Below are 14,140 nucleotides of genomic sequence, written 5' to 3' on the forward strand. Positions count from 1 at the left end.
ATCCCCACTGAGGCTTCGGTAATGGTCACGCCCACAAGGCGGGGCGGAGGAGGAAGCAGAAGACCCAAGATAGAGAGGAAGGGCGCCCTCTCTTGGTTCAGGGACGCTGGACACAGGAGGTAGACTGAGCAGAGTTCTCCAGAGAACACCGCCAGACTGTGCCATACCTTTGCTAAACCCTACAACCTATCCCTTCATTTGTAAGTTACCCCACAAAATAAACCTCCCTTTTAACTATGTGGAGTGGCCTTAATAATTTCACCAATATAAGATAAAAGAAAAACTATCACATCAAAGCTGTACAAGATAAACCAATAGAAGGAAATGAGCCCAAGAGAAGGTACAAGAATCAGAAACCCACTCATTTGCATCCTCAGGAATCCCATAAAAATATTAAACTGAGCTGGGTGTGGTGGTGTATATCTTTAAACCCAGCACTTGGGAGGCAAAGGTAGGCATATCTCTGTGAGTTTGAGGCCAGGCTGGTCTACAAAGTGATTTCCTGTTACACAAAGAGACCCTGTCTGGAACCCCCTCCAAAAGAAAGAAAGAGAGTAAGAAAAAAACTCCACTAAACTGGAAGCCTATATATATATATATGCAGAGAACTGGTGCAGACTCATGCAGGCCCCATGCAAGCTGCTACAGTTTTTGTGAGTTCATATGAGATTTGCTCATGTTGATTTAGAGGGTCTTGTTTTCTTGGTGTCCTCCATCCCATTTGGCTCTTACACCCTTTCTTCTTCCTTTTTCAATGGGTTCCCTGAGCTCCAAGGGGAGGGATTTTATGGGGATGTCCCATTTAGAGCTGAGTGTTCCAAGGTCTCTCACTCTCTATGTAATGTCTGACTGTGGGGTCTCTATATTTTTTTCCCATCTGCTGCAAGAGGAAACTTTTCCAATGATGGCTATCCAAGGAACTGATCTATGAATATTATTATGATTTGTGTTATTACTTTTTTTCATTAGACCAGTAGTATTTGCTTTTATCCTAGGTTCCTTGGCTATCTAGTCTTTGATTCTTGGTCACATAAGCAGTGTCAGGTATGGGTTTCATCTCCTGGAGTGGGTCTTAAATCAAATCAGTTATTGGTTACTCCCACAGGCTTTGTGCCACCATTGCTCAGGCATATCTTGCAGGCAATACACCACTGTACATCGAAGGGTTTGTCTGTCTTGGTGTTTATGTTACTCTAGTAGAGTGGAAAGTACCCTCCTGCACAAGGCTCTAGGTAGGCACCAGCTCCACTTTTCTATGTTCAGTTTATGGATAGTAACTTATTGTCTTGGTAACCTACTGGATTGTTTGGGGATTCTCATGGTACCCCTATGGCCAACAACTCAATTATATATAATCCAGTCCCAGTGCTGGTGGCTTTGTTTGGTTACAAGAAATGGCAAGTTGAGACCCTGTCTCCCCATTGGGAGACTGCATTTAGAGTGCCTTCATATATGTTTCTGCTGTGTTAGGTTTCCATGCTACTACTCAAATGTCCTTTAATTTTAGTTGTCTCTCCCCATATTTCTTCCCTCAACCCCTTTCTCCACTTGATTCTTCCATACATATCCTTCCCACCCATCCATATCTGTCTATTCTATTTCCCTTTCCTAAGCAGATCTATCTGTTCCTTCTAGTCCCTTACTCTATACCTAACCTCTCCAAGTCTACAGATTGTAGCCTGGCCATTATTTACTTAATGGTTCATACCTCCTTATTAATGATCACTTATATTAACTTTTCATCCCCAGTCATCTCTTTCAGTATTTTCCCCCTGTATCTCACCTCTCCAACTTGATCTCTCATGTTCCCATTTTCATCCACCTCCAGTCCACCCAAGAAATCTCTTCTATTTCCCCTTCTCAGGAAGATCTGAGTGTCCTCCACACCTTGAACTCTCCTTGCTACCTAACTTCTCTGGGTCTGTGGATTGTAGCATGGTTGTCCTTTACTTCACAGTTAATATCTACTTTTGAATGAGTACATACCATGTTTGTATTTCTGGGTCTAGGTGTTGTGGATATCACTCTTTATAAATAAAATGCTGATTGGCCAGTAGCCAGGCAGGAAATATAGGTGGGACAAGCAGAGAAGAGAATTGTGGGAGGTAGAAGGCTGGGGAGGACAGCCACCGCCAGCCACTGCCATGAGAAGCAACATGTAAAGACACTGGTAAGCCATAAGCCATGTGGCAAAGTATAGACTAACAGAAATGGGTTAATTTAAGATAGAAGAAGTAGATAACAAGAAGCTAGCCACGGCCATACAGTTTGTAAGCAATATAAGTTTCTGTGTGTTTACTTGGTTGGGTCTGGGCGACTGTGGACTGGCCAGTGAGAGAGATTTGTCCTGACTGGGCCAGGCAGGAAAACTCTAACTACATCTGGGTAACCTCACTCAAGATGATTTTTTTTTTCCTAGCTCCATCCATCCATTTTTTTTTCTAGTTCCATCCATTTGCCTTCACATTCCCTGATGTTACTATTCAGTTTGGGTTTTCTTAATCAACTCTATTTCTACTTTCAAATCTTGAACAGTTTCATTCATTTCCTTCCACTGTTCATTTGAGTTTTTATAGGTTTCTTTAAGGGGTTTATTCATTTCCCCTTTGAGGATCTTTATCATATTCATAAATGACATTTTAAGGTCTTTTATTTTGTGTTTTAGCTATGTTGGAATATTCGGAATCTTCTGTAGTAGGGTTGTTGGGCTCTAGTGGATACATATTGTCCTGTCTGTTATTGTTTTTGTTTTTATGATGATGTATAGACATCTTACATTGGGAAAATTATAATTCTGGGTGCTAATATCTGGTCTTGTCTTTGTTGGGTGGATGTTTTGTTTATTGATTTCTGTTTACTCTCTGGTTTTTAGGAGAGTGTGTTGGCTGTGTGTCGCCACTTAGGAAATTCTCCTGGAATAGTTCCTGAATGGTGAGGTTCTAGGTAGAATACGTTTCTGGGGCCTGAGTTCTGACAGGAATGGGGAGGGGCTGGGGAGGAGCATGAAATTCACAGGAGGAATGAAAGCAAGGTGTTTCATTACAATCTGCTTAGTTCATCCCCTGGGAATGGGGCCAGTGAGTGAGTTCTCTAGTAGAAGGTCTGCAACAGAGCTGGGGATGAGTCTGGTGGTTTGGACTTGGAAGATTGGAGGGAGAGGTGAAGCTCTTCCATTAGCCTACTTGCTTCCTTGGTCAGAGTGCCAGGGGAGTGACTACTGGAATTGGGGGCTGAGACAAGGCAATGAGTTGGGTGGGGAGCAAGTTTGGAATAGATCTGTGTGATTCACTGGAGATGAGGGTGGAGGTCAGGGAGGAGGATGCAGCAGATGTTCTGGTATTAGCTAAAGCCTTCAATATAACATTGTGTGATATAATAGGGACCCTTGCCAACTTTTTTTTTGTTTGTTTTTAGGAAGTGTCCATATTTTTATTTTTATTAAAATATTTTTTAATTCATTTTACTTACTAACCACAGATCCCCCTCTTATCCCTCCCCCCTCACCTTCCCCCTCCCCCTCCTCCAAAAGGGTAAGTTCTCCCATGGGGGGCAGCTAAGCCTGGTACATTCAGTTGAGGCAGAACCAAGCCACTCCCCTCTGTACCAAGGGTTGTCAAAGTGTACAACTGTAAATAGTGGGATTTAGAAAGCCAGTTCATACATTAGGGATAGATCCTGATCCCACTGTCAGGGGCCCCCGCAAACAGACCCAGCTAAATATCTCTCTCCCATATGCAGAGGGTCTAGTCTGGTTCCATGCAGATTCCACAGCTATTGATTTAGTGTTTGTGAGTTCTTATGAGCTTGGTTCAGTTGTCTCTGTAGAATTCTCCACCAATGACCTTGACCTCCCTTGCTCATAGAATCCTTCTTCCCTTTCTTCTACTGGACTCCTGGAGCTCACCCTTGCCAACTTCTAATTCATGCTAGTCACAATGCTTAAAGTATCATCTTCTTCCATTCTGACTACAGATCTGTGCTGTGTATAAAGATAGGCCCCAGTTAGCTGGGTGTGGTAACCACACTCCACAAGTAGGGAGAAGAAGGGTGGTGTTTTCTATTTCGACTTCTGGCAGCAAAATGTCTCCCTGAGCTTGTCCCAAGTTTGAGGATGTGCATACCAGGTGTAGTTTGCCACCTAGTGGAAGTATGAATTCAGTGCACCTGATCAGTATCTGCCATAGTCACTGAGGTTTGTTCCAGAGCTGAGAGTGAGGGCAGACCTGAGTCACCCTCCCAACAGGTATATTCCCTCTTTCTAACAGAAACCCAACCCTAGTCAAGGAAAGGCACAATTGCTCTCCAGTGGGATCCATGCTCATCCCTCTGTAGAAAAATTTCTAAACAGTCTTATTAAATAAGAAACACAGAGCCAAAGGGTGAAAGCTGTAGAGATCAGAGGAAATAGTGAGAACAGCCAGCTAACCTTACTCACCATAGCTCCCCTGGAGAAGTAGCTTCTTCCTGTCTAACCTGCACCCTTATTGCCTTGCTGTTCTCCCTTCTTATTGGCTGTTAGCCCAGCCACCTCACTTCCTTTGTCACTACCTGTATATACAGACCTACAGGTCTCTATGGTTGGTACTGGGATTAAAGGCATGTGTCACCACATTTGGCTGTGTCCTTGAATGTACAGAGACTCTGCTTGCCATGTGATCAGATTAAGGGCATGTGCTACCATGGCCTGACTTCTGTTTATGGCTGGCTATGACCTCTGATCTCCAGGTAAACTTTATTTATTAACATACAAATAAAATATCACCACATTTCAACACAAATAAAACATCACCACACTCTTCTGCTTGGTAAAGGTCCAAAGGTCTTTCAGAACCAATGTATGGCTAGGGAACTCCAGGACACTGAAAGCCATTGGACAACCCATGGCAATGTCTTCTGTCTAGTCCAATGGGACACTGACCTCCAAATACCCAGATAAAAGTTTTCACTTTGCAAGCCATGTTGAATGTCATGGAAGAATTCAATCATTATCCTAAATCTCATGAACAAACAGCATATTTTATAATGAGCTGATCAGAACTTAATCATTTGTGGTTGTGAGATGCCAAGAAGAAACTGCCTGGCATGATGGTGTGTGCTATTAGTCCCAGTACTCAAGGAGGAGGGAAGAGGCTGGCAGATCTCCAGGAGTAGGAGACCAGCCTGGTCTATACCCATAGTTCCAGGCTAATAATAAACAGAAAGAAATCCTTCTTCTTCCAATATACATCTTTTTGTAAAGAGACACCCAAAACAAACTTGTCATTACAGATATTATAAAGAGTGTTGTTTCACTGCTGAGTAGAGTGTGTAAGATCAAACTTCATCATGCCAAGATGAATTCAGAAACCTAGCAACCAGTGTAGCACCGACAAGAACTAAAGTGAATAAAACATTAGTTTAAAAATGCAAAATCGACAAAACAAGGTTTACATGTGATATTTTGTAAGCCACACTCAACACATTTGTAATAATGTTAGGAGAAATGAGTGGGTTAGAAACTCTTATGTGTTTGGCTTAGAACATGATTATTACACTCACTTTAGCATTATTTTACAGAGATAACTTTTCCTTACCAAATATCCTCTTGTTTATACACTTCTTCTACTCTTGTACTTTTTGAGGAAACTGATATTTATAGGGAGGAGTATTTAGGAAGATACACATTTACCAATACCATTGACTAAAAGTAGGGGTTTATCTTTGAGACATACTTATGTAATGCCATTGACTAAAGCTAGGAGTTTATCTTTGCACATTAAACTGAAAACATATATCGGAGTTTATGGTTTCATGACTAGCTTTACAGAAAGAATCCTCTTTAGGGTAGGGTGAGCAACTTTGCCTAATATTTCTCAGCAAGCAATTCTTACTATGTAAATGAGGGTGTTTTTGTGTTACCAGCTTACAGCTGACATTCTGTGGCTCTAGTTGAGCAAAGGCAAACCCTGGGTTTTCTGCACAGGGAATACTTTTTGCACCACGGTTGAAACTGGGACTGTACCTGTACCCCATCTGTGCATATGGTCTCTTTCCATCTCCCACTTCTCCTCTTCCTCCTTCCCTCCCTCCCTCCCTTCCTCTGTCCCCCCCCCCCCACCTTTTTTTCCAGAGCTGAGGACCGAACCCAGGGCCTTGCGCCTGCTAGGCAAGCGCTCTACCACTGAGCTAAATCCCCAACCCCAGTCCCTCGCTTCTCAATTTTATTTTTTGCCTGCTATGCTGTCTGCGGGTGCACCACATGAGTGCCAGGCGCAGGCAAAGACCAGAAAGCCACATAGCATATCCTGGAACTGGAAGTTACAGGTGATTGTTAGCCTCTATGGGTAGGTACTGGAAACCAGATCCACATTCAGTGCTCTTAACTGCCCAATGTCTTTCCAGCTCTATTCCCATCCCCACCCCTACTCGGACCCTGATCTGTTACACGGCCCTTTTAGTACACTTGCATCTTTCCATAGCTTCTTTAACCTCACCTGCAGTTTACTGTTGGTGTTTCTCATGAAGAAGAATATATGTAACATTCATGAGAATGTGTGATGTGGTTTCACTATCCACTTTAAAAACAGAACACTCCTATTTAAAAAAAGCCTTCTTTAAAAACAGGCTCTCTCCAGATGTAACTATGGTTGTGAATATATACTCATACCATTTTCTTTTATTTTTATTTTTTTATGGTCTTCTCCGTCCAAATTACTGGAGGGAGGTGAGTGGGAAGCAGCGGGGCTATCTTTCAGGTTAGTGGAACCTAGGTTGTCCTTTTTAAAAAATGACAAAAGATATTTGACAAAAAGGACTGCAGGTAGGGGGCATGCTCAGCCTGCTATGCACCTTGGAATTTGCTCAAGTAAAAATGCATGAAGGCCCATTTGCCAGAAGAGGTCGCACAAACACCATCTTTAGTTTTTCACTGTTGATTTGGAACTTTCTTTACACATTGCAAAGCCTTGATCAACACATTTCTGTGCTGGAGCCCGCTGATAAGTAAGTAAATTAATTTTATGTATGTAAGATAAAGAGGGTGTTTCACAGTGTGTATGTGAAGATCAGAGGAAAAATATCGATGCTCCTTCTCTCCTTCTAACATGTGGGGCCCAGGGATTCAATTTAGGTAGTCAGGCTTACTGACAAGTATTTTTTTTTTTTTTTTAATCATATAGCCACCTCACCTCACTAGCCCAAGGTGATTTATTTGGTTGTTTTGTTTGTTTAAGATATGGATTGTATATGTTGTACTTGAACTTACTCTGTACTACAGCAATATTCATGGTTGTACTGGCAAAGAAGGGGACACAAATTTAGTAGTAGAGTAGTGATTAGCAGAGCTTCATATATGTATATACTATAAACATTACAGCTCAAACGGAAAGGTATCCTGGTAGCCGGGAGCAAGGAATATCACAAAAATCACACAGCACAAGAGATTTATTGGGAGGGAAGAAAACAGGATGGGGGTGGCTGCCTCTGCTACGACAAGAAACAGCAGCAAACTGAACAAGATAGAGCACTTATATAGAGTTTCTTGGGAAGGAAGTGGAACTTTCATGGTGGAGCTTTCCAGGGTGGTGATTGGTAGGATTGCATGTCCCAGAGACTGGGCTTTTCACTCTGAAGGGTGGAGGCAGGGTCCAGAATTTATGGCAGTTAGAGTATTCTGTGGGTGGAACCTGGCAGTTAGAGGTCCTTCAGGGAAGGGCCTGGACAGACACTCCTATAGCTCAAGGGGCTTACATGTACTATTATACCCTACCCACAGATAGACTATTACAGAGGACATAGGAATATACTATCACAGAAGGTTATATAGTAAACCAACACTTATGGAAATACTAATAGGAGCACACAAGTATACCACTTGAACATGAACGCAACAGCATCATGGCATACAAGTATCTCTTACTAATGCACTTCATATCACTGTCTTAGCTAAGCCCCAAATCCTATTAATGGAGTGTAAATAGATGTGCATTAACTAAAACAACAGAGCATGCTGCACTGGTGTATTCATACAGGAGTGCACATGCCTGTGTTAGAACAGTAGTAAGTCAGTTCACCTCGATGTTCTAGTACAGTACTGGATACAGATGTACATGTACAGCAGCAAGCATGGATGTACTACTTTTTTTTTGTCTTCCATCTTTCTATCTGCCCTCTCTCCCCTCTCTCTGCTCTCTCTTCTCCATCCCCCTGCTCTCACCTCACTCTCCCCCTGATCTTTCCCCTTTCTGTCTCTCCTATCTTTCCCCTCCTTCTCTTCTCTGTATCTTTCTCCTCTCTCTGTCTCGTTTTCTCTTGGCTGCTCCCCCTCATTCCCTTTCTCTGCCCGTCTTTCTCCTTCTCTTTCACTTTCTTACTCACTCACTTCCCTCTCTCCTCTCATTCTCATCTCACTTTCAATCTCCCCACAACCTCCTCTGCTCTCTCTCCTCTCTATATTCTTTTCTCTTCCCCCTCTATCTACTTTTTCTCCCCATTTTAGTTTACTTTTTTCCATCTTTCCTCCTCTTCTCTCACTGTAACTATGTCTCCATCTTTCTTTCTCTTCCTCAGCCTCCCCCCTCTTTCACTCTGAGTCTCTCCACCCCCCACTCACATTTTCTCACTCTTCCACTCTGACTCCCTCACTCTCCTGTTTCTTTCTCTATCCCATCCCCCATCCCTCTCTCTCCCTCCTCTTATCTATCACACTCTCTGTGTCCTCTCTTTCTCTGTTTTAGATAGGCCTCATGTATCCCAGGTTGTCCTTAAACTTAAACCTCTTTTTTTTGTTGTTTTTGTTTTTTCGAGACAGAGTTTCTCTGTGTTGTTTTGGTGCCTTTCCTGGTACTCACTCTATAGACCAGGCTGGCCTTGAACTCACATACATCCCCTGGCTCTGCCTCCCGAGTGCTGGGATTAAAGGCATGAGCCACCACTGTCTGGCAAACTTAAACTTCCTATGTTGCTGAAGATCATATGCATTCTTTATCTTTACACCTCCACCTCTTGAGTTTTGGGATTATAGACATACACTACCATGCTTGGTTTATTTACTCACTATTGGGGCCAGAACACTCTGCTTCTTGCATGTCAATTGAACAGTACCAACTGTGTTACATCCATCCTACTATTTCTTTTCTTTAGTCAGCATCTCACTCTCTAGTCCTGGTTGGACTCAAGCTTGTTGAAATCCTCATCCTTCTGCCTCCTAAGTGCTGGGCTTATAGGCACACACCACCTCTGTCAGCTTGTGGTATACACTCTTCAAGCAGCCTTCAAGTCAAACTCTGTCTTCTGTGTGTAATGTGGTGGTTGTGATCTTGAAATCAGAGCATCTGGAATTAGCTGCGGAAGACTTCAACAACTATATCTGGATAACATGCCCTCATGGGAGGCAGGGGGTTGCTCTGAAAGCAATAAATAATGTGTCTAACAAGTCTCCATACTCTTTGAAGATACTTACATAGACAACAATTGCTCGGGGAGAGACCTCTTTTAGTTGGTTCAGCTGTCTGTCAGCTATCAATGAATGTACCTATAAATGACCCATCCCTCATCATCCTGGAAGTAGCTTCAATTAAGTTCATTGGTCCACTGAGCTAAGTTAGAATAGACTTGTCTCTTTGTTTGATTTTAGTGCCAGAAAAGGTACTGGACTGTATAAAGGTGAATTTTGGATGACAATTACCCATGATATGGATGATAAGCCATGAAATGTAAGCTAAGCCAGTGGATTGTGGAATGTCTGAAGGAATTGTCTCAATATGGTTGTTCTCCTATATGTTGTGTGGGAGGGCATTCATTCTTACTGTATTAACAGTTGTTTCAGCCTTGCTATCAGTGACAGAATGTGCAGCTAGGATGCTTCATTTGAAAATGTAGTATCTGTGGTGGGTGACTAGGGCCCCATCTACTTGAAAACAGAGTTCACTGTGTAAGTGTGGAGGTGTCCTCAAAATACAGGTGAATCCACAATTCAGTGTGAGACAAGATTTAACAAATGCCCACCACAGAAAAATAGAGTAGTTGGAGATGATTCCATCTGAACTGCTTGAATAGGAAAAGTTAAGAAGTCTCTTTGAAGCCAGCTTGTGATGATATAGAAGTGATGGCAGATGGTCTCCATCTGAATGCTGTGGAAGTGAAGAAAATACACGCTATAACTACCTACCCCTCCTGCTGAAAGGCTACATGATCCAGGGCAATACATAGGATTAGGTGGCCATTAGACACTTGATTATTGCTGGCTGAGGGTCCCATTAATATTGGAGACCAGAGAGATTAGGCATGTGTGAGGCACATGCTTGGTGATAAGACTGTGTTTACAAGAGAGTTAATTCATCAGGTACCTCAGTATCAGTATTGAGCTTCAGTGGATCTGCTAAGCCTTGTGGCTGGTCAAGATCTTAATGAGGTAAGAAAGATGTATTTCAATGATTTAAAACAGCACATACATTGGGTTTATACAGTGCAACAGCACTCACAAAGGGAGAAAAATGGTGGAAGACAGATGATAGAGCCTGCCTGGATAACTGAAATGGAAGTATGGCAAGATTTGTGTGGTGCTAGAGTCCCTAGGGGAAAAACTGATGGTCAAATTCATCTTTATGAGCCTTTGGAAGGCTTTAAAACACGGACAACAGCTCGCCTATGGAATGAAAAGAGTAGATAAACCTCACTATATGGCATGCTTTAGAATTAGGAGAACTCCTGGGGTAGGAATCATCACCGAGACTTCTCTGAAGAGATAACCAAAATTGCTTATAAGTAAGGCACATATAAGTAGTCAAGAGCCCCATGTTGAATTATAGATTTTCTTCCCCTTTTAATGTTCAAAACCTGGGCTTTAGTTGATACTGGAGTTAAATGGGCCTTCATTTATGGCACCAAGAAGCACCAGAGGCAATGGGCATCTGTAGATGGATATGGAGCTGGAATAGTGCAGTTGAGAAAAACCAAGCTTCTCCTAGAGTGGACTACTCTCCTCATCTCCTTTCAAGAGTGTATTGTGTGAGCTAATTGATAGAGTGTATGTAGTATACTTCTCTAGTATAAGAGAAAATTCTGGAGGTGGGTGTCAGCTTATACAGTATTTATAGTATACTCTCCTATAAGAGAATATTATGGAGGTGGTATCATGTGAATACCATGCTTCTTACCCACTGACACATCTTGCTGGATATATCAACGTTGCTATTACTATTTTAAAATTGTGTTTATTTACACACACACACACACACACACACACACACACACACACACACACACATGAGTTCCAACCCAGTCTATTTTACATAGTTATTTCCAGGCCAGTTGTGGCTACATAATGAGATCCTGTTGTCATAATATTTTATTTGTGCTGAAATGTGGTGATATTTTATTTGTGCATTAATAAATAAAGCTTGCCTGGAGATGGAGGGAGGAAGACCAGCCATTTTAAATAAACAAAGAAGTCAGGCAGGACTCACACTCTTAATCCTGTCACATAGCAGGCAGGAACTCTGTGTGTTCAAGGCCACACTAAGGAACAGAGCCAAGCATGGTGACACATACCTTTAATTCCAGCACCAACCATAGAGGCCTGAAGGTCTATACAGACAGAAAGTGACAGAGCTGTGTAGGAAGAGGAAGTGAGGTAGCTGGGCTAATAGAGCCAATGAGAGGGCAGAACAGCAAGGAAATAAAGGCATGGGTAGACAGGAAGTAACTCAAATTTGGAAGCTGCAGAGTTGGTGAGGTAAGTTTGGCTGGTGGTTTTCCCTGTTTCCCTGATCTAAGGCTTTCACCCCTATATTTGGCTCCATGGTTTTATTTATTTATTTATTTAATTATTATGTGTTTTAATTTTATACATCAGCCATGGGTTCCCCTGTCCTCCCCCCTCCAGCCCCTCACCACCTTTCCCCCAGCCCCTCCCCTCCATTCCCATGTCCTCCAGGACCAAGACACCCCTGGGGACTCATTTCAACCTGGTGGATTCATACAGGCAGGTCCAGTCCCCTCCTTCCAGGCTGAGCATGTGTCCCTGTGTAAGCCCAAGGTTCCAAACAGCCAGCTTATGCACCAAGGACAGGTCCCGGTCCCACAGCCTGGGTGCCTCCCAAACAGATCAAGCTATTCAATTGTCTCACTTCTCCAGAGGGCCAGATCCAGCTGGGGGCTCCACAGCCTTTGGTTCATAATTCATGTGCTTCCATTCGATTGGCTATTTGTCTCTGTGCTTTTTGCAATCTTGGATTCAACAACTCACGTTCTTGCAGTCCCTCCTCCTTCTCGACAGTTGGACACCTGGAGCTCCACTTGGGGCCTGGCTGAGGATCTCTGCATCCACTTCCATCAGTTATTGGATGAGAGTCCCAAGACGACTGCTAGGGTGTTTAGTCATCTGATCACCAGACTAGGTCAGATCAGGCCCTCCCTCAACCACTGCCAGCAGTCTAGAGAGGATATATCATTGTGGATTTCTGGGGACCTCTCCAGCACTCTGCCTATTCCTGTTCTCATGTGGTCTTCATTTATCATGGTCTGTTATTCCTTGTTATCCCTTTCTGTTTTTGATCCAGCTGTGATCTCCTGCTCCCCTAAGCTTTCTTTCCCTCAAACCTTGCCCTTCATTACTCCCACTGTTGTCCAGGTTGTTCATGTAGATCTCATCCATTTCTCTGTCATTGGGTGATCCCTGTGTCTTTCCTAGGGTCCCGTTTCCTAGGTAGCCTCCCTGGAGTTGTGTAGCAGTCTAGTCATCTTTGTTTTATATCTAGTATCCTCCTATGAGTGAGTACATACCATGTTTGTCCTTCTGAGTCTGGGTTACCTCACTCAGGATGATTTTTTCTAGATCCATCCATTTGCCTGCAAACCTCATGATGTCATTGTTTTTCTCTGCAGAGTAGTACTCCATTGTGTATATGTACCATATTTTCTTTATCCATTCTTCAGTTGAAGGGCATCTAGGTTCTGGCTATTACAAACAATGCTGATATGAACATAGCTGAGCAAATGCCCTTGTGGTATGATTAAGCATTCCTTGGGTATATGCCCAAGAGTGCTACAGCTGGGTCTTGGGGGAGATGGATTCCCAATTTTCTAAGGAAGTGCCATATTGATTTCCAAAGTGGCTGTACAAGCTTGCATTCCCACCTGCAGTGGAGGAGAGTTCCCCTTGCTCCACATCCTCTCCAGCATAAGCTGTCTTCTGTGTTTTTGATCTTTGGCTCCATGTTTTTTATTTAATAAGACCATTTTAGAAATTTGTCCACACCTTGTCAAACACCCCCCACCCCAAATAATCCAGATGGCTTCTAGGGAATGATTGAAAATTTTTTAATTTAATTTTCCCTCCATGTCCTTGTATTTGATATTTACAGAATAGTTAATATAAGTGATGAATCTTCCCATGCTATGTTGGTTCCTACTAAAGGTTTTTTCCACATTCCTTTAGCTCTTGGACCCCAGGACTAATTTTTAACCTGGAATGATAGCAGTGTGCTTTCATTGAATCCACTCACACAGTAGGTTACTTTCTTAGTGCCTCTATTTGTACTGGAATAATACACACATCAGTACTCACTTCTGAATTACTCACAGATTTAGAAAACATCCATAGGACCTACAGGTGCACCCCCAGGTGTACACAGAGTACAAGGTCCAGGTACATTAGAGTTTATTACAGTCAAGAAAAAATGTGTATTATATCTAACATGGTTATAGTCTGTGCTTGTAAATATAAACAGCTGCTGGTGTTTTGAGGGCTCCTGAGGTACTGGTGCACTTTCATACCCCACCTTGTGGAACTACAGAAAATACCCCCCCCCCTTTTTTTGTAAACTTGGACAACCTGTGGCTGGGGATGTCATAGGCTTAGTGTGAAAGTTGCTGCTGTTTGATGACATAGTGAGCTTCAGGCCCGTGAGAACAGGGGACAGAGGGTGGGAACAGGGGAGGGCAGAGGACAAGGGATATTGTGGAGTCAGAAATGAGATAAATGGTTGCTAGTGGAAAGGAGGAGACTGGACACAACAGAGCTTGAGGGAATTTTGTGAATGATGGAAATGTTTTGGTTTTCAGTTTGATTTTTTTTTTTTTTTGTTTATTTGTAGACAGGGTCTCACCATACAGCTCTGGCTGGCCTAAAACTCAGTATATAGATCAGGCTTTTCTTATG

Source organism: Onychomys torridus, chromosome 2 (genome assembly GCF_903995425.1).
Source record: "Onychomys torridus chromosome 2, mOncTor1.1, whole genome shotgun sequence".
Classification (NCBI taxonomy): Eukaryota; Metazoa; Chordata; class Mammalia; order Rodentia; family Cricetidae; genus Onychomys; species Onychomys torridus.